The following is a 24,285-nucleotide window of genomic DNA, read 5'->3' as shown; positions in this document are numbered from 1 at the left end:
AAGAGCAATAAGGTTTTTTGCCTCAGAGTGCAAGGTTTGTGTGGCACATAGCAATAGCAATAGTTTATATAGCACAAGACATTGGGATTTTTTTTTGCCTCAGAGTACAGGGTTTATGTGGCACAGAGCGATATGATTTCTTACCTCAGAGTGCAAGGTTAGGTTTATATGGCACAGAGCAATATGATTTTTTGCATCAAAATTAGTGTTGAGCATTCCGATACCGCAAGTATCGGGTATCGGCCGATATTTGCGGTATCGGAATTCCGATACCGAGTTCCGATATTTTTGCTATATCGGGAATCGGTATCGGGATCCATATTCATGTGTAAAATAAAGAATAAAAATGAAAAATATTGATATACTCACCCTCGGACGCGCCCTGGTTGAAACCGCTGTAATCGGCAGTCTCCCCTCCTAAGAATGAGCGAGTGAAGGACTTGAGTAGTGTAGCAGAACTACCATTCGTCAAACTCAATTTGACAGGTGGACACGCCCCTATCAAAGTGTGTAACCCCTCCCCTCCCCTTGTCTGACAGCTGGTAGCCAGCTGTCCCTCCTTGGTTGATTCCCCCTTTTGGTATAGTTTGATGTAGTTTTATATTAGCTTTTGATAATCCCTATTAGATGGCACTGGTATATAATTATATCCTAGGGTCTGTACGATGTTTATATTAGCTTTTGATAATCCCCCCTATTAGATGGCATCGTTTATATAATTATATCCTAGGCTCTGTACGATTACATACTGCATTCTGATGCTAGCATCTGCTAAAATGTGTCTCTACTAACCATTAACTAAATGATGGTCATCTCATTTACGCAGAGTATCCGGCTACTCCAAACAGATGTGTTGATTGATGGGCCATCGACATGCTCACTAAATGATGGTCACCTCATTTACGCAGAGTATTCGGCTACTCCTTACATAACTACAACCAGATGTAGTTTTTTTGCATGAACACAATGCAATCAATCCACCAAAAAGAGACGGCTCATAAACTACAGCCAGAGTTTCACATGTTATTCAACATCATACATGACAGCCAATAAAATTGGGAACTAGACATTCAGAATTTCTGCAGACGTCAAACAGTTCCACACAAACAAAGGGGCAATACACAAGCGTGACCGAAGCAACAAAAAATAGATGTGGAAGCACACAGAGTGGGTTAAAATATTTATTGTCACATCACATTCCACACCTACAGGAAAAACACATTTTAAGATAGCTTTAACTAATTGCTAGCAGATGCTAGCTAACAATGGGGTTATGTCCTGGTCAGACATTTAGATCAACGAAGGTGGTAAAGGCAAGTACATTTTTGATTAAATTGGTGATTTCTGCCAGAACAACTGGTTAAACTTGAAAATTTTGATGACACAAAATCTGATACGATTCTATCATTACTCTGCAAGTCAGGCGTGAAATGTTGTAAAACCTTCTTAAATAGTAACCCTCGCGCTAAATGATGTAATACATATATGCAATAATGGCCGCATACACGGCTATACAAATCCTGAATTTGCACGCTCTGATAACAATAAGAATAACAATTCTTGTTCAGGAATGTCACAAAATCGCGTGGAAAGATAATATTGTCAGCACGGAAGCCGTAACTATCAAAAAATATGCCCGTCTTATCATCGCAGAGTACGATTAATATCCAGTGGCGTCCAGCCTGATTCACCGGGTCTGTATTCACAATATATGCCGCGGGTCTCTGAGTCACTCTTTCTTCCGGAAGCAAATCACACGGAAACACACCGGCGAATATGCGGTCTGTATAATTATCGGCCCGCGCTACAACTGTAAGCTGCAGACTGTCCATCGTTGCTTAATTAAAATCGTACAAGATCTCTCGCCTGTTATTAATTTCAAGAATGGTGTGGTTGACTGCAAAGACAATTATATTTATCGTGTGGGGTGTCGCTAGCGCAAAGCGGACTTCAGCACGCAGGTTACCTGTTTTAATGAGCGAGAAATGGCCTCCAGGCTCTTGATCAGGCGATAAATCAAAAGCAAATAGCGTGAATCCAGCCATAAATTCTTCACGATCTATCGCCATGGCACAATCAGCCTTTTGCTTGCCCGATATATGGGCAAGCGCCATATACTCTCTGATGGCTAAATCATCATTAAAATTAGGATTATAAGGTCTCGCAGGTATCTGCTGACCATCCAGATATAATGCCGCGTGGTTGACGTGGTAGTGGTGAAAGTCCAGCGGGTTTTTTTGTATAAGAACCGCTGAAGGCCTCATTATCTACAAACCCCAATATAACAGTTTTTGGTATCTGTCCTAGGAAGAGGTTCTCGTGGTTCATGATCCGTGTCCCTGCGGCGATGCTGTACACTTTCAGGCATGTTCGGTCAACAGCGTACTTGGCTGTTGCGGATAGGAGGGCCTGGCTGTGGCCGATTCGGACAGCCGGAGATACCTGCACTCTTTTCACATAGAGAGCCGCCTGCGAGATTTGCACCTTCAGCGGCTCGGCTTCTGCGGACATGAGGCAGAAAGTATCCTTATTTCTTGACAGCTTAACCTTAAGGTCAAGGCCATTCAATATTAACTTTGGCTGGTTAAATATATCCCCAAAAATGGGCCCCAAAAGGTCGATGGGTTTTGAGCGAGAAGCGGCACTGGCTCTTTTGATAAATCCCGCATTTGCGCCATCCAGGCGCCTGTCATTATGATGCCCCGCAGTGTCTTTATAGAACAAACCGGCTGTAAACTGTGATGCCAGCGTCTTTGAACTGTAATTTAAAAGGGTCTCTATGTACGCTCTATAGCTGTAGAGATTGTCCGATTGTGAGATAAGCCGGTCTCCCAGAGTAATATCGACCTGGTTAAAAAGAGTGGCTAGAGGGTAGTTTATGAGCGCCACACGCGCACCATCGGCGATGGTCGTATTATCCTGCTTCACGATGCGACAGCTTATGTACAGCAGCGTGTTGTTCAGATCATAATAATAATCGCCGCTACCAGATATGTAAAATTCCAACGGGCCATTGTCTGACAGAGCCGCAACCGGCTGTACTTCTACAAATAGAGATTTCTCTATACTTGTTTGGGTCGGTGGTACGGCAAAAATATCCAGTTCAGATTTTGCGCACTCTACAGAAGCGTCATGCAGGAAAGCCATGATAACTGATTAGAAGATGTCGTCCGCAGAGCGTCTTACTTGTTTCTGACGGGGGCGTCTCTTGGATGTAGTTTTATTCATGAGCATCGGCGGTAAAGGCAGGCAAATGCGCCTCTTTCTTTTTTGGGCTTTTTTAGCGACATAGATTATCCCAGAGCCGTCTTGCTGGGTTGGTGTATTTATCCTTTTCATAAGGGCCGTCGATGCTGATGTGACGGCATCTGCCGCGATGTTTTCCGGGCAGCCGTCCGAACGTGTGGTTTTACCAATTCTAAGCCTTTTCTGAAAAGCGGCACGGCGCGGCGAAATAAGCCTTTAAATATCCCGGCCAGGCCAGAACCATACATGTACTCGCTCCCGCGGAACCCCTCTAGCCCGTGCCCTGATTGGGCAGTATAGTAGCGGGCATAAACAGCAGGATCTCCGTACACCCTTTGAGACACCATTTTATCGTTTCAATGCTGGCGAGGTCTAAAATGTAATCGCACTATACACTTGCCGTATCTGAATTTAACCGGCGTGCCCTGGTCCGACATGACTGTAATGTTTATGGAGTCAAAGTGTTGCTTGCACAGCGGTATGTAATCGGGCCGTGAGTAGCGCACCGTGACAATATCATTATCATCGCCGCTAACTTCTACGGTTCGTAACAGTTGAACGTAGCTGTCCCCTACAAGCTGATGTTGAATTATATCAGTGTATACAAAAAGCGAATAAAAACCAGCCTTTGAATCGGGGTAAAAGCGGCGATTCCACGGCATTAAAGCAACGGGGGAGTCATCGACGGTCTGCAGGCCGAAAATAAATTTTAGCTTAGTACCCAGAGCAAACTGTATAGGGGATGGGTCGGGCAGGATCACCTCTCGGCGTAGCTCATCATACCGTATTCTGTAGGCAGGCGTGGATAAATACAGCGCTTCTATTCGGGCATTGACCGCGCCAACTAGCTTAGGAATGATCGAGTAAAATCCTGATTTTATGTGATACTGTACTAACGGCTCGTTGTGTTTAGTCGCGTAGAAGCTCCCTTCAAAAGCATCAAACGTGTTCCACGTATGGGGGTACTGTATTTCCGTTAACGCCACCTCATAATCTGCTGACAGATGAACGGCCCTCGCTAACTTGGTATTGTAGTCCGATATGGTGTTTTCGGGGTAGATTTTAATTGAAGAATTACTGGGTAATGTGACGAAAAACGAACCCGCTTCCATGGTTATATATCTGTCATCTCCGAGGCCGGGATCCAACTATTGAATTTTTCGGGGTAGCCCAGCCATTTGACAAAGCAGTGACTCACACCCCTGACACGTTTTTTTCTCAAAATCTTTTCTACTCTGTAGACACGATTCTCATCCATAAGTATTTTTTGCAGCTCTTCCTTATAAAATGACCCCTCTACAGCCTCTCCGGCTAAATCACTGATTTTATAAAGGGGCTTATGAAATTTATTGGAGACGGCGGTAATTAAAAAAATCTCTTCGCTGTACGTTTTCTCATAGCCCTTACAGAAGGGCCCCTTATAGCGCGATATTCTGACATGAGACCCAACCTTTAAAGACGGTTTAATCGGTTTATTAGTAGTAGTAGAACTGTAAATATTGCGCCAGATTTGCATCACGTTTCTCTCTGACACAGACGCGGGACTACAGCGGATCGTTGAGTGGTACGTATGGTTGTAGCTATGCAGCAAATCCGGTAAAATATCAATATACCTAAAGGTATTATGCCGCGTAAGATAGCGCCACATACGGGTTTTTAATGTGCGATTAAAATGCTCGACCATAGTGGCTTTTACATCATTGTTTGTAAAAAAGTGATGAATATTATGCATATTACATAGTTGCTTGAGTGGTGAATTTATAAATTCTTTGCCGCGATCCGTCTGCAGTTTCTTCGGTATTCGCTTATCATTTTGAAATATTAATTCGAATGATCTGGCGACACTAGCGCCGGTCTTGTTTGACAAGGCCAAGCACCACGCGTATCTCGATAGAACATCAATCACCGTCAGGATGTATTTGACATTATCATTTTCCCTTGAATAGTCAATTAAACTTACGAGATCCGCCTGCCACTGCGCATCAATGTCCGAGACGTACATTTTATTTGTCAAAAAGTGTTTTCTAGCAGGCTTGTGTAGCGTGTAGGCGTCTTGCTTATTCAGCCAAGCAATCACATCAAATTTCTTTATTCCGTGCTTTCTCGTCGCTCTAAATAATTTGTCAATTCCGCAGAACGATCCGGGCGCCACTGTTGTAAAATATTGTTTTTCTAATATGTCATCATACGATTTAGACGTCATGATTGATTAAAATGATTGTGTCTCGTTAATCAGCAGCCTGCTTCTTTCAGAAATTCAGCTGTATAAAATTTCCGGTTTTAATCCGGCTATATCATGCGTGAGTTAATACATGCAATAATTGCATGTATGGGTGTGTTCTGGGTGTTAACAGAAGGTGTGTGGCAGGGGCGTAACTGGGTGTGTTTCTGGGTGTTAACAGCTGGCTTGTTTTCTGACACTCGGGATAAATACAGCTGGCTGTACCACTGCAGTACAGCAGACATCCACCAGAAGCCAGACAAGACTAATAGCAGAGCCATTCTAAATGTAAGTATATAAGACAGTTGACTTATTATTCACAAATGCTTAATCATATTTAACTATGCATCTCTAAAACCACAATTAAGGATGTTATTTGTTTAATAAGTTAGTGTTATACTGAAAGCTAGCTGCATATTTAGTTGCGCTGTATAATATAGTTTTACTGCATAAACCATATTTGTGGTACATAATTAATATAGAAAGACTTATCCGCGGGCAGCTATTATGGCATAAGTTGTGTAATACAGCAGTTAATAACTGTTAATACAGCCTAACTAGCGTATTCAGCGCTTACTTACTACCTATGTTTTGTTTAACATAGACATATTTATAGTCATATTTATACAGTAGCTGCATATTTAGTTGTGTTGTATAATATAGTTTTACTGCATAAACCATATTTGTGGTACATAATTAATATAGAAAGACTTATCCGTATTACCCATGATTTGCTTAGTATAATCATTTTTATACACGGGGCGCAGTTTTATTTGTTGGGGTATATAAATGAGTTTGACGAGTGGTGGTGTGTGGTTAATATAGATTGCACAAAAAATTTACACAGATAATTTATTTTAGATGGAATCCCAAAATTTTTCCAGCCAAATTGCGGATTCGGTAGTCGGTATGTTTCAAGATTTATATAAATGTATCTGTTAGTGTTCCATTCTAAGTAAGGGCTGTTTAGTATATTAAATTTATATTGTTTTATTCTTTCTTGTTTAAGATGAATTTATCAGGAACATTCCCGATGATGTAGGTGAATTTATAAGGAACATTCCCGATGATGTAGATGAATTTATCAGGAACATTCCCGATGATTTTTTAAACAGCTTCAGCGTGCCTACTCTGGAGTGTGATACAGCTGGCGCTGAGTATCGTAACACTAATGAAGGTGACGCGGCTGTGTGGGATTTGACTCAGGACATCATAGGTGCGTTGTGTGTCTGCGCGCGTGTGTGTGTGTATAGCTTTTATGTATTTAGACGTGTAAATATATATATATATATATATTAATTCTTTACAGATGTCGACATGTTTCCAGAACCAATCACCTCGGAACACAATCAGATGCCTGTTGAGGAACTGATGTACCAGACCCCCACACCGAGAAACAGCCCTGTTTCTAGAGCCCCTAAAAAACAGCGCGGACCGGAGAGCCGTAAAGGAAAAGGTGACAATCATATGAAAACGTGTTTTTTGCACAACCGCTCTGAGAAAATCCACCACGCCTCTACTAAGGCCTATATCTTTATTTATAGCTTGTAAACTGAAGCCTAGAAGAATTTTCACAAAAGAGAATATACCGCAGCTAATGGCGATCCTTACAGAAGCTCCAGAAGACGCCACAACAATCATTCAGCACACACCGCTAGCCCGTAAGTGTATATTTTGATATACATGCACAGTCTCTGTACAATCAATGATACACGTGCTTCACCAATGAGATCCAGGGCCCACACATATCTGACACATGTATAATCTTTCCTGCAACTAAGCGCAGCGACCTGCGGCGGTCTCACCCATATCTGACACATGTATAATCTTTCCTGCAGCTAAACGCAAAGTCATGAGAAAAACACCTCCAGCACCTCTACAGCCGCTACAGCTCTCCGAGAATGGCATAGTACCAGTGTGGACGGCAATACAGTCGGCTAATGGAGCTGTTAGAACATCTCCGCTATCACCGATCTGTGTGGTGCAGAGCGCAGGAAACCCTGTACCGTCGGGCCAGCGTGAAATACTCCATTCAAGTACCGGACAGCCATCGACCAACCGTGTGAATGACCCCGCGCTACTATATCCAGAAGTGGTAGAGGCACCCCGAAAACATAAGCGAAAAACAAAGCATATTACAGAGCCACCAACCACATCCAGCGCCGTGGGTACCACAGCCACGATGACTCGTGAAGAGCTTGATCGCGAGATTGATCAGCTCGCTGATGGTAAGCAATCATCCGTAGAACCGCTCATTATACGTATGACCCACACTATGCAACCGTCAGCGACATGTCTAACTGTACCTGCTAATACCTCTGGGGCCGCCCCCTCAGGAGCCGCTAATTTGGGCGGCCCATCTCATGTCTGTGTATCTAACTCTGTTAATGTTAAGAAACGGTCAAAGAGGTCTTTACCAGCGGATGTTAACGTGTGTAAAGAGCTTAAGGTGTGTAAAAAGCCACGGATTCAGGTGGCATCTACAAATCTGCTGCATGAATCCATCGGCTGGGGCCCCGCTGAAATGCAGGTGTTTCAGGAACAGTTCAGCCACTACTTACGCTACAAACTCTGGGCCCCCAAAATAATGTTTTTTTGTGATACTTTTGAAAAATTATTATCAACACAAATCCCAACACATGCTAATAAGGCCGAACTTTACGCACTCCGGAGCCTGCAACTGGCTGGCGAGATAACAACTACAGCGACCCCATTATGACTAAATATGGTCGGCTACGGCCTGCATAAACCACCTAAACTAACACTACCCAGGTATAATAGGGCTAGAGTTAGAAAGAGGGCTCTAAAATTGTTGGTTAGCGCTAAACGCTCGCTATGCGCTAGGAGGCGTCGTGGTGGCATGTGTCCTGCAATGCCTCTACAGCCACCCCAGCCATCGTCACAAGAGTCAGAACACCTATCACATAGCCTAGACAACTCTGCAGATGTCGCACATGCATCTACACAAAATTCACAAGCCTCAGACGCTGACGCTGCTGGTAATGTGCGGAGCCCCGATCATACAGTATTTTTGCAACACATCCATCATCATGAAAGGTCCCTCCGCAATTTCAATGGCCATATACATACAGATCATTTTAGATTTGTAAATTTGGAGCGTGTACGATCATTTGAAGAGGGCGTGAATATTGTTCATGAAGGCATTCAGGCATTACTGGATAGAATCATCAGGGACATTGAACCTGGCGACTTTGTACAGTTAAGGTTTGATGCCGGCGATACTTTAGACCCTATTTTCACTACAAAACAAACCCGTGAAGATTTTAATTCTGAATCTTTTTTAAAAGCTGTTGCCAGCGCACTTCAAAGTAACAATGAATGCATATCATCCAATTCGCTAAAGCTAGTCGTCTCCATCATTAAAAACCGTCGCGGTGGTGTAAAAAGGCGCTTGAAATCTATAGCGAGCAGTCAGATCATTAAACAAAAGAGACAATGGCTGTATGATTTTAACAATTACACGACAAATCTGTGTTTGGCAGCTAGTGTGTGCGCCCTGATGGACGACACGGATGTCGCTGATGCTGTTTTGCTGAGCCGCTCTAAAAACATACACACAGCACTGGGCATCCCTGATGGGCAATTAGTGAGTTTTAGCGACATCCCGACATTTGAAAAATATTTGGGGGTCACCATTAAAGTACTGTACTATAGTCAGGGTGATTGGCGTTACTTCCAGAGTGGTAATACAACTAATGGTAAAACCGTATTCATATTGTTCCATGATAATCACTACTACGGTATCAAAAATATGAAGTGTTTTATCGGCGCTAAGCACTTTTGTGAGCTCTGCAATTCAGTGTTTCACCACAAAAACAATCATTCCTGTCAGTATTTTTGTAAGGCCTGTCAGAGAGAGAATTGCGTAGAAAGCACTGCCGTCCAGCAGCCCAGGTGTCCTGTTTGCAGAGTTTATTGCCGCTCGAGCGAGTGCTTAGATTATCACAAACAATTGGGTGTAGGCGACCCGGCATTCTGCAGACTTAAAACATTTTGTGATGAATGCAACCGTTTTGTTCCCAAAAATAGCGAAACAGAGCATAAATGTAATGGTTTGCGCTGTCCTGTATGTCGCAGACGTTTAAATAAATTCGATGTCCATCTTTGTTACATGCGGAAGTATGTAGCACAGGATGAGTCAGATTGTTATATCTTTTATGATTTTGAATGTATGCAGGAGACAGGCACGCACATCCCGAATTACATTTATGCTACAATGCTGAATGGCCATCCCTCCTGGGAGTTTGAGGGTGATACCTGTACACATGACTTTGTACAGTTCTTTACAAAGCAAAAAAAGGGGAAAAGCCAGCGTAGCCTAAGGTTAAGACGCAATACATAAAGTGCAAATGCACCTATTAATTTCTAACTGTATTATCAAAATGAGACATTTAGCAAACAATTGATCAATTCTTTGAGCCACCCCGCCTCTTCACGGCAATCTCATATTGGGGCAGTCCTACACTACGTTTTTTATATTCGCTGTGCCATAAAGGCCTCCTAAATGAACTAAATGCAAGACCACATTAAAAACATGCTGTACCTGGAGCATATACTGAGTCACCCCCATGGCGCCAGAGTAGGCAAGCGAGGATAAAGGTTGACCAGGTCCAAACAGACATTTCGGATCCAACCTCCACACTGCCCATCCAGAGCCACAGATGAAGAGTGAAACAGGCTGAGGCACAGGTGCATAATTAAACAAAGCCTGAGGCAGGGCAGGGCTGCTGTATGTGAACAGCAGCCTATCAATCACTGAGACACAGAAAGAATGGCGCACATAACCAGGCCCGGCGCACGGCAACAGTGGTGGTCAGCCACTTACCAATAACAGAGCAAAAAAAGGGGAGAAGCCAGCGCAGCCTAAGGTTAAGACGCAATACATAAAGTGCAAATGCACCTATTAATTTCTAACTGTATTATCAAAATGAGACATTTAGCAAACAATTGATCAATTCTTTGAGCCACCCCGCCTCTTCACGGCAATCTCATATTGGGGCAGTCCTACACTACGTTTTTTATATTCGCTGTGCCATAAAGGCCTCCTAAATGAACTAAATGCAAGACCACATTAAAAACATGCTGTACCTGGAGCATATACTGAGTCACCCCCATGGCGCCAGAGTAGGCAAGCGAGGATAAAGGTTGACCAGGTCCAAACAGACATTTCGGATCCAACCTCCACACTGCCCATCCAGAGCCACAGATGAAGAGTGAAACAGGCTGAGGCACAGGTGCATAATTAAACAAAGCCTGAGGCAGGGCAGGGCTGCTGTATGTGAACAGCAGCCTATCAATCACTGAGACACAGAAAGAATGGCGCACATAACCAGGCCCGGCGCACGGCAACAGTGGTGGTCAGCCACTTACCAATAACAGAGCAAAAAAAGGGGAGAAGCCAGCGCAGCCTAAGGTTAAGACGCAATACATAAAGTGCAAATGCACCTATTAATTTCTAACTGTATTATCAAAATGAGACATTTAGCAAACAATTGATCAATTCTTTGAGCCACCCCGCCTCTTCACGGCAATCTCATATTGGGGCAGTCCTACACTACGTTTTTTATATTCGCTGTGCCATAAAGGCCTCCTAAATGAACTAAATGCAGACCACATTAAAAACATGCTGTACCTGGAGCATATACTGAGTCACCCCCATGGCGGCAGAGTAGGCAAGCGAGGATAAAGGTTGACCAGGTCCAAACAGACATTTCGGATCCAACCTCCACACTGCCCATCCAGAGCCACAGATGAAGAGTGAAACAGGCTGAGGCACAGGTGCATAATTAAACAAAGCCTGAGGCAGGGCAGGGCTGCTGTATGTGAACAGCAGCCTATCAATCACTGAGACACAGAAAGAATGGCGCACATAACCAGGCCCGGCGCACGGCAACAGTGGTGGTCAGCCACTTACCAATAACAGAGCAAAAAAAGGGGAGAAGCCAGCGCAGCCTAAGGTTAAGACGCAATACATAAAGTGCAAATGCACCTATTAATTTCTAACTGTATTATCAAAATGAGACATTTAGCAAACAATTGATCAATTCTTTGAGCCACCCCGCCTCTTCACGGCAATCTCATATTGGGGCAGTCCTACACTACGTTTTTTATATTCGCTGTGCCATAAAGGCCTCCTAAATGAACTAAATGCAAGACCACATTAAAAACATGCTGTACCTGGAGCATATACTGAGTCACCCCCATGGCGCCAGAGTAGGCAAGCGAGGATAAAGGTTGACCAGGTCCAAACAGACATTTCGGATCCAACCTCCACACTGCCCATCCAGAGCCACAAATGAAGAGTCAAACAGGCTGAGGCACAGGTGCATAATTAAACAAAGCCTGAGGCAGGGCAGGGCTGCTGTATGTGAACAGCAGCCTATCAATCACTGAGACACAGAAAGAATGGCGCACAATAACAGTTCTTTACAAGCGGTAAATTTTCAGATCATACATTTATTGCCCACAATGGTGGAAGATACGTTGCATACTTTATTGTTAAGGAACTGATTTCTGAAAAACTACAAGTACAGTTGATAACCCAAGGTGGCCGTCTCTTGTGTGTGTCGCTACCCGATTTGTCTATAAGGTTCATAGACTCTCTAAATTTTATACCCATGAAACTCAGTAAATTACCACAGGCCATGGGTTTTTCAGGCGGCAAAGGACATTTTCCACACTTTTTCAATACCCGAGAAAACCAAAACTATGTAGGTCCCATACCTGATGTAAAATATTATGGGGTGGAGTACATGTCACCTGGTGAGAAGGTAGAGTTCCTGGAGTGGTATGAGACACAGGCAAATAAAACTTTTGACTTCAAGGCCGAGCTAAAATCTTATTGCAAACAAGATGTTGAAATTTTGAGACACGCCTGCGAGATCTATAGAGAGCGTATTATGCAGATGACGCAGAAAAATGTAAAAATGTAAAAAAATACTGTAGGCGTCAAAAGCAAAGGATTGTAGTGAGCAGATGTGTTGATCCTTTTCAGCTCATCACCCTGGCCTCTGTGTGTATGACAATGTACCGGTTTAAATTCCTTCCAAAAAAGACAATCGCCATTTTACCTGGTGATAATTATCACAAGGCAAAAAAGCGCTACTCGACACCCGCTATACAATGGCTCATGTATGTAGCCCACTCAGAGAACATCGACATACAGCACGCTTTGAGAGGCGGTGAAAAACAGGTCGGGAAGTATTTTCTAGATGGTTATGCCTATGTTAGCGGCCAACACATAGCCTTTGAATTTCAGGGGTGTTTTTACCACGGATGTCCCGTGTGCTATAATGAAAATGACACGAATAAGGTCACAAGCACGTCCTACGGCCAGTTATATTATACCTTTTTAGCTAAAAAACGTTACTTACAGTGCTATGGGTACACAATAAGGGTGATGTGGGAGCATGAGTGGTATGAAATGGTTGAAAATGATTCTAACCTTCAAGCATTTCTCCTCCAGATGGAGTTCCCCATTCCTTTAAACCCCCGTGATGCGCTTTATGGCGGGCGAACTAACGCCATTAAGCTCTATCACCATCTGGAAGAAGGGGAGACTTTACATTACTACGATTTCACCAGTCTGTACCCCTTTGTAAACAAAACTAAAACATACCCTGTAGGCCATCCAGACATCATCTATGACAATTTTGGATTCATTAAAAAATACTTTGGCATTGCTAGACTCAAGGTCTACCCGCCGAGAGATTTATTTTTTCCAGTTCTGCCGGTAAAACTCAACAAAAACTTAATGTTTCCCCTTTGCTACACATGCGCTGCAAATTCCCAGGCAGATATTTGTGCCCACAGTGATGAAGAACGGGCGCTGACAGGCACCTGGTGCACTATAGAGCTCGAGATGGCTATAGAAAAAGGGTATCGGATCGCCCACATCTATGAAATATGGCATTTTCCTAAAACCACTGATGATCTGTTTGCTCCTTACATTAAATTACATCTTAGGGATAAGCATGAAGACTCTGGCTATCCTAGCTGGTGTACTGATGACGCCAAGAAACGACAGTACATTGATTCTTTTCTTGAAAAAGAAGGTGTCCAATTACGGCCTGAAAATATAGCTGTCAATCCTGCCAAGCGACAGATCTCTAAGCTATTCTTAAATTCTTTATGGGGAAAGTTTGCTCAGAGATCTAATCTATCATGTACCAGCATTGTTAGGGATCCAGATGAACTTTTTAAGTATTTGTTCCTGCCTTCTATGACATTTCGATGTTACATTTCCTTGATGATGACACCGCAACCGTTAACTGGAAATATGCAAAAGGTCACCACACACTCAACAAAAACACAAACATTTTTATAGCGTGTTTTACAACAGCGTATGCACGGCTAGAGCTCTATTCGCTACTGGACCGGTTGCAGGAGCGGTGCCTTTATCACGACACAGATTCAGTTATTTTTGTACAGAGAGATGGTGAGTGGCAACCGCCTTTAGGCGATTACCTGGGGGAACTGACCAGTGAAATACCCGATGGTACACACATCACAGAATTTGTATCCGCGGGCCCCAAAACTTACGGATACAAACTCAACACCGGTAAAACTGTCTTAAAAGTTAAGGGAATAACACTAAATGTCGGTAACTCTCAATCTATTAATTTCAACAGTCTAAAAGATCTAGTTCTGGACTACCCGCGCAATTCTGGCGCAGAAACTCAGAAACGTATTGTCGTACAGCAGGCGTCCATTGTGAGAAATAAAAAGTACTGGGATATTGAAACAAGGCCATTACGCAAAACACAAAAGTGCGTTTATACAAAGCGGCGACTATTAGACGATTTCACAACATTACCTTTTGGGTATTAGTCGAGTATTGTGATGGATACGCGTCTGCAACACCCATTCTCATGCATTCTAGCAGGTCCGTCTAATTCTGGAAAGAGCTATTTTGTAAAACAGCTGCTATATAATATTGAAGCTAATTTTTCTCAGAAACCTGATAATTTTGTATGGTTTTATTCGTATTGGCAAAAACTATATGATGAAATCTCTCTCTCTTTTCCCCATGCCAGATTTGTGGAGGGTCTGCCGAATACATTCGTAGATGACAAATTATTCCCACCAGAGAAGGTGAATTTGGCGATTGTTCATGATCTCATGGAGAGTGCTAGTGAAAATTGTGAGATAGAAAAAGCCTTTACCAAGTATGTGCACCACAGAAATCTCAGCATTTTCTACCTGGTGCAAAACATATTTTGTCAGGGTAAGAAAAGCCGTACGATAAATTTAAACACAAAGCACATGGTGCTTTTTAATAACCCCCGAGATAAATTACAAATTTTAACTCTAGCTCGCCAGATGTATCCCGGAAAAACAGGTTTTTTCCTAGAAGCTTTTGAGGATGCCACGCGGGACCCTTACGGGTATTTGCTTGTAGATTTGAGAGCTAATACCCCTGAGGATCTGCGTTTAAGGACTGGGTTGTTTCCACCTGCGCTGCCCGCTGTCTATGTTCAAAAGAAAACACTTCTAAAAAGTGAATTTTACCCGGTATCAGACATTCTACGCTGTGTGCGTTGTGCTGTAAAGATGTCTGAGAGGCTCCGGCGTAACTGGGCGCTCTTAAAAACCCTAGTGAAAGCAACCCCCGCTGTCAGAAAGTCTATTTTGTGCAATGCAAGCAATGATTTAATTACAGCCATAGGCGAGATTGCTTTAAATATCTTAAAAGGCAGGATTCCGCTGAAAGAGCGCCAAAAAGGTATATTAAAGAAGTGGCGTAAAGCTATAAGAACCCTGAGCGACAGATCTCAGCCCATAAAGAAAAAGAAGCGACTACTAAAACAGGCCGGCGGGTTTATCGGCCCTCTTTTAGCTTTTGCAATTCCAATAATAACAAGCCTGATCGCCGGAAGATAATGGAGCATGCAGCGAAAATGTATCTAGTCCCCAAACAGGAGCTAGACAAACTAAGACCCGGTACTACAGATAACATACGCGACAGTGTTATTCGACGCCTTGATGGTGAAATTAGCGACATTTTACATCGTCGTGACATTCCCGATGATGTGAAAATTAAAATGTATAGCTCTGTGCTACAACGCTACTTGGTACATACGCGGCACAGCTCAAAAGAAGTAACGGCTTTAAATCTCGTTAGCACTCCTGATCCTGGTCAGCAACAATTTCCAAATACCGACTCTGATAAAAATCAGGAGATCGCTGAAATTGTCAGCCATATAAACCAAAGATATCAAAAGAATGCTGAATTTTTACTAAACAGGTTGCTGCAGAATAAAAATGTTACAGCATGGAATAATAAAACTGAATTTATTTTCAAAGGATCCGTAATACCAGGGTCTAACTTACTGGATTTGGTACGTAGTACAACGCAGAGCCATGCTCTGAACAGTAGAAATTTACCGCCAGGTTGGGATTCATTTATGCAGGCTATGGCCTAGCTAAATATGCCGTCTACAGTTGTGGGTAACCCCGCTACTAGGAAGCTTTTAGATTAATTAAAAATTACCAACAGTGAGACACGCTCTGTATCTACACCGCTGAAGTTAGCTCCGGCGCCCCGTACAATTCAATCTGTACATTCCCCGTCATTAGGTACCACACGCGGAACTCTGCTACCTAAAAAAAGGTCTCTACCGATACTACAAACCATGTGGCTCACGATGTAAAGAATGTACTGGATAAATGCTGTACTTGCCTTTTGTAACGCTATATTAATTATTTTGTAAGAAGTGTAATGATGTATGTTCATTGTAATATTTAATGTTTTTACTTTTTATATTCTATAAGAATTTTTATAGTATTGAAATGTCTTTGAGATGTATTTATTTTGCAACAATAAAAATCTTTTAAAATTTTTACAATATCGCGTCTTTGGTTTTATATTCGTATAAAACACACCGCTTCTTATTTGCGGGTGTTGTAATATGGTCGCATACATATATAATTATATAAAACAGCATGGTTTGTTATAAAAACATGAATAAAACACACTGCCCTGGAACTGTTTGCCGTCTGCAGAAATTCTGAATGTCTAGTTCCCATTTTTGTCGGCTGTCATGTATGATGTTGAATAACATGTGAAACTCTGGCTGTAGTTTATGAGCCGTCTCTTTTTGGTGGATTGATTGCATTGTGTTCATGCAAAAAAACTACATCTGGTTGTAGTTATGTAAGGAGTAGCCGGATACTCTGCGTAAATGAGGTGACCATCATTTAGTTAATGGTTAGTAGAGGCACATTTTAGCAGATGCTAGCATCAGAATGCAGTATGTAATCATACAGAGCCTAGGATATAATTATATAAACGATGCCATCTAATAGGGGGATTATCAAAAGCTAATATAAACATCGTACAGACCCTAGGATATAATTATATACCAGTGCCATCTAATAGGGATTATCAAAAGCTAATATAAAACTACATCAAACTATACCAAAAGGGGGGAATCAACCAAGGAGGGACAGCTGGCTACCAGCTGTCAGACAAGGGGAGGGGTTACACACTTTGATACACTTTGATAGGGGCGTGTCCACCTGTCAAATTGAGTTTGACGAATGGTAGTTCTGCTACACTACTGACCTGCGATGACGTCACGGCTTGTGATTGGTCGTGTGAGCGATCACATGAGCGGTCACGCGACCAATCACAAGCCGCGACGTCATTGAAGGTCCTTAACCCTGCATTCTTAGGAACAGAGGCTGCCGGTTACACCGCTTATAGCCAGGGGCCGTCGGAGGGGTGAGTATATCGATATTTTTTTATTTTTATTCTTTATTTTTTACATGAATATGGATCCCAGGGCCTGAAGGAGAGTTTCCTTTCCTTCAGACCCTGGTAACCATTACAGGATACCTTCCGATATTTGCATCCCATTGACTTGTATTGGTATCTGATATCGGTATCGGCGATATCCGATATTTTTCGGATATCGGCCGATACACTCCGATACCGATACTTTCAAATATCGGAAGGTATCGCTCAACACTAATCAAAATCCAAGGTTTATATAGCACCGGGGAATAGGATTTTTAGTCTTAGAGCAAAAGGTTTATATACCAGACGGCAATACTATTTTTTGCCTAAAAGTACAAAGTTTATATAGCACTGAGCAATAACATTTTTTGCCTCAGAGCACAAGGGTTTTATAACAGAAAGCAAAACATTTTTTTGCCTCACCGTACAAGGTTTATATAGCAGAGAGTAATAAGAATTTTTGTCCCAGTGTACAAATTTATATACCCCAGAGCATTAGTATTTTTTTGCCACAGAGTACATGGACTGTATGGCACAGAGCAATTTGATTTTTATTTTAGAGTACAAGGTTTATATGGCACATAACAATATGATGTCTTGCCTCAGAGTGGAAGGTTGTTATGGAAAAGAGCAATACGTTTTTTTTTGCATCAAGGATCAATAGGATTTTTTACCTCAGAGTCTAAAATTTCTGGCAAAGAGCAATATCAATTTTTGCCTCAGAATAAAAGGTTTATTATTCACAGAGCAATAGGCTTTTTGCCTCAAAGTGCAAGGTTTGTTTGGTACAGTGGAGTAGGATTTTTTGCCTCAGAGTACAAGGTTTATTGCACAGAGCAGTAGGGTTTTTTGAGTACAAGGTTAATATAGCAAGGAGCAATAGGATTTTTTGCCTCAGAGTACAGGATTTATATGGCACAGAGCAATAGGATTTTTTGCCTTAGCGTAGAAGATTCTATGGCACAGAACAATAGCATATTTTATCTGAGAATTCAAAGTTTATATTGCACAGAGCAATAGGAATGTTTGCCTCAGTGTACATGGTTGATATGGCACAGAGCAATAGAATTTTTTGCCAAAGAATACAAGATCTATATAGAACTGGGCAATATAATGTTTTTTTTTTGCCAGAGCAGTAGGATTTTTTTGCCACAAAAAGCAAAGTTTATATGGCACACCACAGAGAACAATTTGATTTTTTTTCAGGGAACAAGGTTTATGTGGTACAGAGCAATAGGATTTTTTGCCATAGAGGCTTTTATGGCACAGCACAAAAGGCGGTTAAGACAGTCTACAGAACATTGGTATGGCACACAGGAAAAGGCTTTAATGGCACAGAGATACAGGCTGTTTGGGCAGTCTACCTAATGCTGGCATGGCACACAGGAACAGGCTTTTAGGGCACAGAGAAGGAGGATGATATGACACAGAGAAGTGAGAATCACACTGACAGTGCTTGGGGAACAGAAAAGTGGTGCAATCCGTGACCTTGCTTTTATACAGGCAGGGTCACATGGTGCGCCGGCCAGTCACAGCATTGCCAGTTCTTGGCATGGCTGTGATGGCTCTGGAAGTGCCAGCAGCCTAAAATTGTGTTGACTGGCTGCATAGCAGAATTTCATCAAGCTATATTTGGCTGCAAACCTGAACATTATGATGCACATCTAGAAAAAAAGTCTGTGTTCATGGTCCACGCACTGACTCTACGAGTCCGGTACAGTCCCCGAGCTTCACCGTTCAGGTTAGTTCATCACTAGTCTTGTTCTACAAATTTTTCAGTTTATGTACTTATCATTTGTTCTCATAAAAACTATATATTGGAAGAACCATTCAACATTTACACAAGAGTTTAAACTCACATAGGTCCAATATCCAGAAGAGTTTTCTCAAACTTGGGTTGTCACGCCATTGTCAAACATAATAAGGAGTATAAATAATTACACGTTTTTCAATTTAAATATATTCCCCACTCATACAGAATCACATAGAATATTTAAACAGAAAATAAATATGTTTGATACATAAACTCAACACACTAACCCTGAATGGGCTCAATGCGATTAAAGATGTGTTTTTATGATACAATTCCTTTTATTATGTCTTCTTTTATATTTTATCATATTTCTACTATAGTGTATGTATATTTTTTACACTTTATTTTGTGTAAAATTTAGCTTCTTTTATGTATAATTTATACTGTAGGTAATTCTACAGTGTATTGAAACTAGTAAAATGTTAAATTATCAGAACAGAGTGTTCAAAGAATGTTCACATAAAAATCCAAACCCCTGAAAAATTCATTTCCATTTAGAGCAATTTTTGTGCTTCTTCATAGAAGAAATATTACCCTTCTCAGATATAATGCACGTTCTTCTGCTGGCCAGAATTTATTCCCTTGACAAGAGTGGTTTGCGATCCTTCACTGGCCTCAGTGTGAATAGACCCATCTTGTTTCTTATGTTTGCATAACTTAGAACTTTCATGGCTTTTATGGTTTATTTACAATAAATAGCACTTTTAGAACCCACAATATTATAGATTACCCATATGGTGTGCCGCAATGTCAGCTACATGTTTACTTGCTAGAGGAAAAGACAAACTTTATATAACAGAAATGCAAGCTTGTGACTCTGTTAGAGGGAAAGGTGCAAAGTCTTCAGAAGAGAATAACTACATTGAATCTCTTCAAAGAAGATGAGGATTTCCTTGACAGAGCAGAAGAATCTCTTCAAAATATTGCAAGAGAAGAACTTTTCAGCATTTCTGCAGAATCTAAAGACATAGTAGAAATAACTACTCAAAATGTTCTAAGAGAAGCCCCTGCAATGTTCCTACAGAAGAAGAAAAATTGAAGCATGAAAGCAGGAGGATGAGGAGGCAGTCAGCATCCATACTGCTGAAGAACCACTACCAGGCTCTCAGGTGGGAAAGTGTGAAGATGTAAATCAAAATAGTGCTTTGCCCATAAAGAATACTACAGTAAGAAGTCATAAACCTTTTGAAGGGAGAAAAAAGTGTTGTGTTGAAGAAGAAAAGGGGAGTGGTGGTTGTGGAGAATTCCCTATGGAGAGGAACAGAAGCTACTACCTGCCGACCAGATATTACCTCAAGAGAAGTGTGCTGTCTTCCAGGTGCCCAAATCAAAGATGTGTCTGATAAGGTATTAAGACTAGAGATGAGTGAAATTGTTCAGAAAACGTTCACCAATTTCTAATTCGGCTTGAACGTATCACACTCGGATTTGTATTTGCTTCGCCGTGTACAATAACAAATTATATTGTGGTACTGTGTTAGCCAGAAAAATCGATGTGAATACTTTTCACCCCCTGACGAAGGAACTTTTTGGGTCCGAAACGCGTGTCGGGGTGCACACAGTCCCATACTGGCGGTCCTGGATATATATACCCTACCTGATTATATGTAAGTAATATCGGATCATATATCTATTAAGCTGTTTCCTTCTCATCGAAGGAGACCTCGCTGGGCACATACTATAAACCAGACTTAATATATAATGGCACATTGCATTTTTTGACTTTTACTGTGCACACTTTATATGCCAACAGCACCCTATTACCAGCACGCAGCACTTTTTATTAGTATCACAGTACACTAATTATATCACGTTATCTGTGAGGCAATTTGTACCTCTAATAACTTGAGATACACATATATATATTTTCTTTTTTAATTTTTACATATATAAATTTTTTTACTCATTTTTGTACACTTTATTTGTTATTATTTATAACATTAGTGTTTTTTGTGCTCTCCTTTATATATATTTTTTGGGGGGTTTTTAGATATACATTTTTTATATTTTTTTACTTCCACTTATGATCCATTTTATTATACTATTTTTATACTTACTAATTCCTTGTGGGGTGTCCAGTTATCATTTATTATTTCTTTGATATAATATATATTGTTTGACCTGCCTAGTACGAATTATTTGTTATATGTCCTTTGACATGTGCACGCAAAAAAAGCGTATTTTATGAGTATACATATACATATTTTAATATATATAATAAATATAATTTTTGGTTACTGCTTGTTACACATAAATAAAAGTGATTTATTCTACATACTCCCTGATATCCGTTTTTCTTTTCTGGCTTGATCCATATTCGGTGTATGCTCTTCTCCAATGATGACAAAAGCATTCTGGGAGTGATACCTTTATTGGCTAACCAGAAAATAATATGTTTGCAAGCTTTCAGTGCACAATGGCTCCTTCTTCAGGCAAGATTACAAATAGATAAATAGGAAGAAAGCACAACATTTAAATAATACTACAGTAGGACATTTGTTTGGGGGTGGGAAGTTAAACGATTAGGCTGTGCCTGGTGCTTCTACTGGATAGAAAGTTATTTTGGTGGTTGATTGTCAGTCAGCTAGTTCAGATACATAGGATCCCGTGTGGCTGTGAAATCAGCTTTCCAGCAGATCAATCATTTTTGCTCATTGTATGTGACACCAGGGCACATTTCAGCATATAATTATTTTGTGTTGCTAATTAGAGATGAGCAAATATTTCAGAACTGTATTCGGTTTGGATCGCAATCGCAGAATTTGCAATATTTGCTGATTTAATCATCAACTCAATCATCGAATATAGCCGAACAACAAAACACAGCACAAACTTTGGTGTTTCCCATGCTGTGTGACAGCGTGACAGCCTGGGAAACACTGGCATAGAGGTTCTGATTGGCAGTAATGTTACCTCCAGTAGATAGTTACCACCATTAGAGACATGTGGGTTCACACTTACAGATGTAGGAGTGACCCCGTAGAGATGTGGTGATCGGTGGTAACAAACACTTACCGCAGGTCATCAGGTGCTGGCTGATGAGATATTACTCCTCCCATCAAGCTACATCTGTTGTCAATGATAACAGTGATAGGAGAAGCTGCTGATGAGAGAAGTTTTCATACCCCTTTAAATTTTAACTCTTTGTTTCATTACAGTCATTTGGTAAATTCAATAAAGGTCATTTTTTTTCTCATTAATGTACACTTTGCATCCCATCTTGACTGAAAAAAACCCTGAAATGTAGTAATTTTTGCAAATTTATTAAAAAAGTAAAACTGCAATATCACATGAACATAAGTATTCAGACCCTTTGCTTAGTATTGAGTAGAAGCACCTTTTGAGCTAGTGCAGCCATGAGTCCTTGCAGATCCTCTCCAGTTCCATCAGGTTGGATGGTGAATGTTGGTGGACAGCCATTTTCAGAGTTGTTTTGAAGCCACTCCTTTGTTATTTTAGCTGTGTGCTTAGGGTCATTGTCTTGTTGGAGGGTCAACCTTCGACTAAGTCTGAGGTCCAGAGCACACTGGAAGATGTTTTCATCCAGGATTTTTCTGTACTTGGCTGCATTCATGTTTCTTTGAATGGCAACAAGTCATCCTGTCCCTGCAGCTGAAAAACACCCACATAACATGATGCTGCCACCACCACGTTTCACTGTTAGGATTGTATTGGGCAGGTGATGAGCAGTGCCTGGTTTTCTCCACACATACTGCTTAGAATTATCATCAAAAAGGTCTATCTTCATCTCATCAGACCAGGAAATCTGATTTCTCATAGTCTGGGAGTTCTTCATGTGTTTTAGCAAACTCTATGCAGGGTTTCATATTGCTTGCACTGAGGAGAGGCTTCTGTCGGGCCACTTTGCCATAAAAGCTCAACTGGTGAAGGGCTGCAGTGATAGTTGACTTTGTGGAACTTTCTCCCATCTCCCTATTGCATCTCTGAAGCTCAGCCACAGTGATCTTAGGCTTCTTCTTTACCACTCTCACCAAGGCTCTTCTCCCACAATTGCTCAGTTTGGCTGGACGACTAGGTCTAGGAAGACTTCTGGTGGTCCCAAACTTCTTTCATTTAAGGATTATGGAGACCACTGTGCTCTTAAGAACCTTGAGTGCTGCAGAAATTCTGTGGTAACCTTGTCTAGATCAGTGCAATTCCAAAATTCTGTCTCTGAGCTCTTCAGCTAGTTCCTTTGACATCATGATTCTCATTTGGTCTGACATGCACTGTGAGCTGTGAGGTCTTATATAGACACGTGTGTGCCTTTCCAAATCAAGTCCTATCAGTTTAATTAAACAGAGCTGGTCTTAGGACTGGTGGAATGCACCAAATAATGATATTAGAGAATATGAGGTGCGTCCGTAGTCCGGGGTCCACCGTGCAGAGGTGACACCTGCAGCAGAGTAATGGTGGATGGACGCTTGCTCACACATGGGTTGGACCTCACCCAGTGTGAATGGAAGAGAACTCTGTTGCTTCACAGAGACGCCGTAAATACGCTGTGCCCTGTTAACAGTCACAGGGTGCAGCTGAAAGACACTAGTGGGATCCCTATGAATCACCCCCACTAAACTGGTGATTGGACTCGCTCTGACCCTTGGTGGCTTTTGAACCCACGCCTGAGGATGCCCTGAGTCAGATGCTGAGTCCAAGTGAGAATTCCCACCCTACAATGACCGGCTGTCTGGAAAGCACACTGATTGCGCATGGTGCCGTACAGGCGGGCACTGCGAATAGACGCAGCATCGTGTGCTTAGTGTGCAGGTAGCACTGTCGGGCAGTATGTAGCTTCCATCATTTGTGAGCAGTTATCAACATTAGGAATGGAAATCATTAAGGAGCTTTCATCCATCGACAGACATTCATCTACACACACACGTTATCAAGTTTATACTAGCACATGGCCGAGCGGCCATGCAAACCTTTTATAGAAGTATCACTCCAGGACCTTCCAGATGGTCCAATAGGAGCTGCAACAGGACCTGAGCATGTGACCCCCGACATCCAATGGGAGGTTGCCCCGTGGGCATGCTCAGTATGGGAAAAGCTGGACTTAGTCCCAGAAATGCCTGCTCGCTGCTGATCAGTGCTGGCTACAAAGGCAGAGCCTGGAAAGGCAGCAGTAACCTAGCGCACAGTATCTGCTTGAGACAGACGCTGGGATCTATGTCTCTGCTGAGCAGGTTCCACTGTGGCTGAAGGAGAATGGGAGACTGCAGTAGACATGGTTTAAGATTCCCC

Source organism: Ranitomeya imitator, chromosome 4 (genome assembly GCF_032444005.1).
Source record: "Ranitomeya imitator isolate aRanImi1 chromosome 4, aRanImi1.pri, whole genome shotgun sequence".
In the NCBI taxonomy this organism is placed as follows: Eukaryota; Metazoa; Chordata; class Amphibia; order Anura; family Dendrobatidae; genus Ranitomeya; species Ranitomeya imitator.
This window is presented reverse-complemented; position numbering follows the sequence as displayed.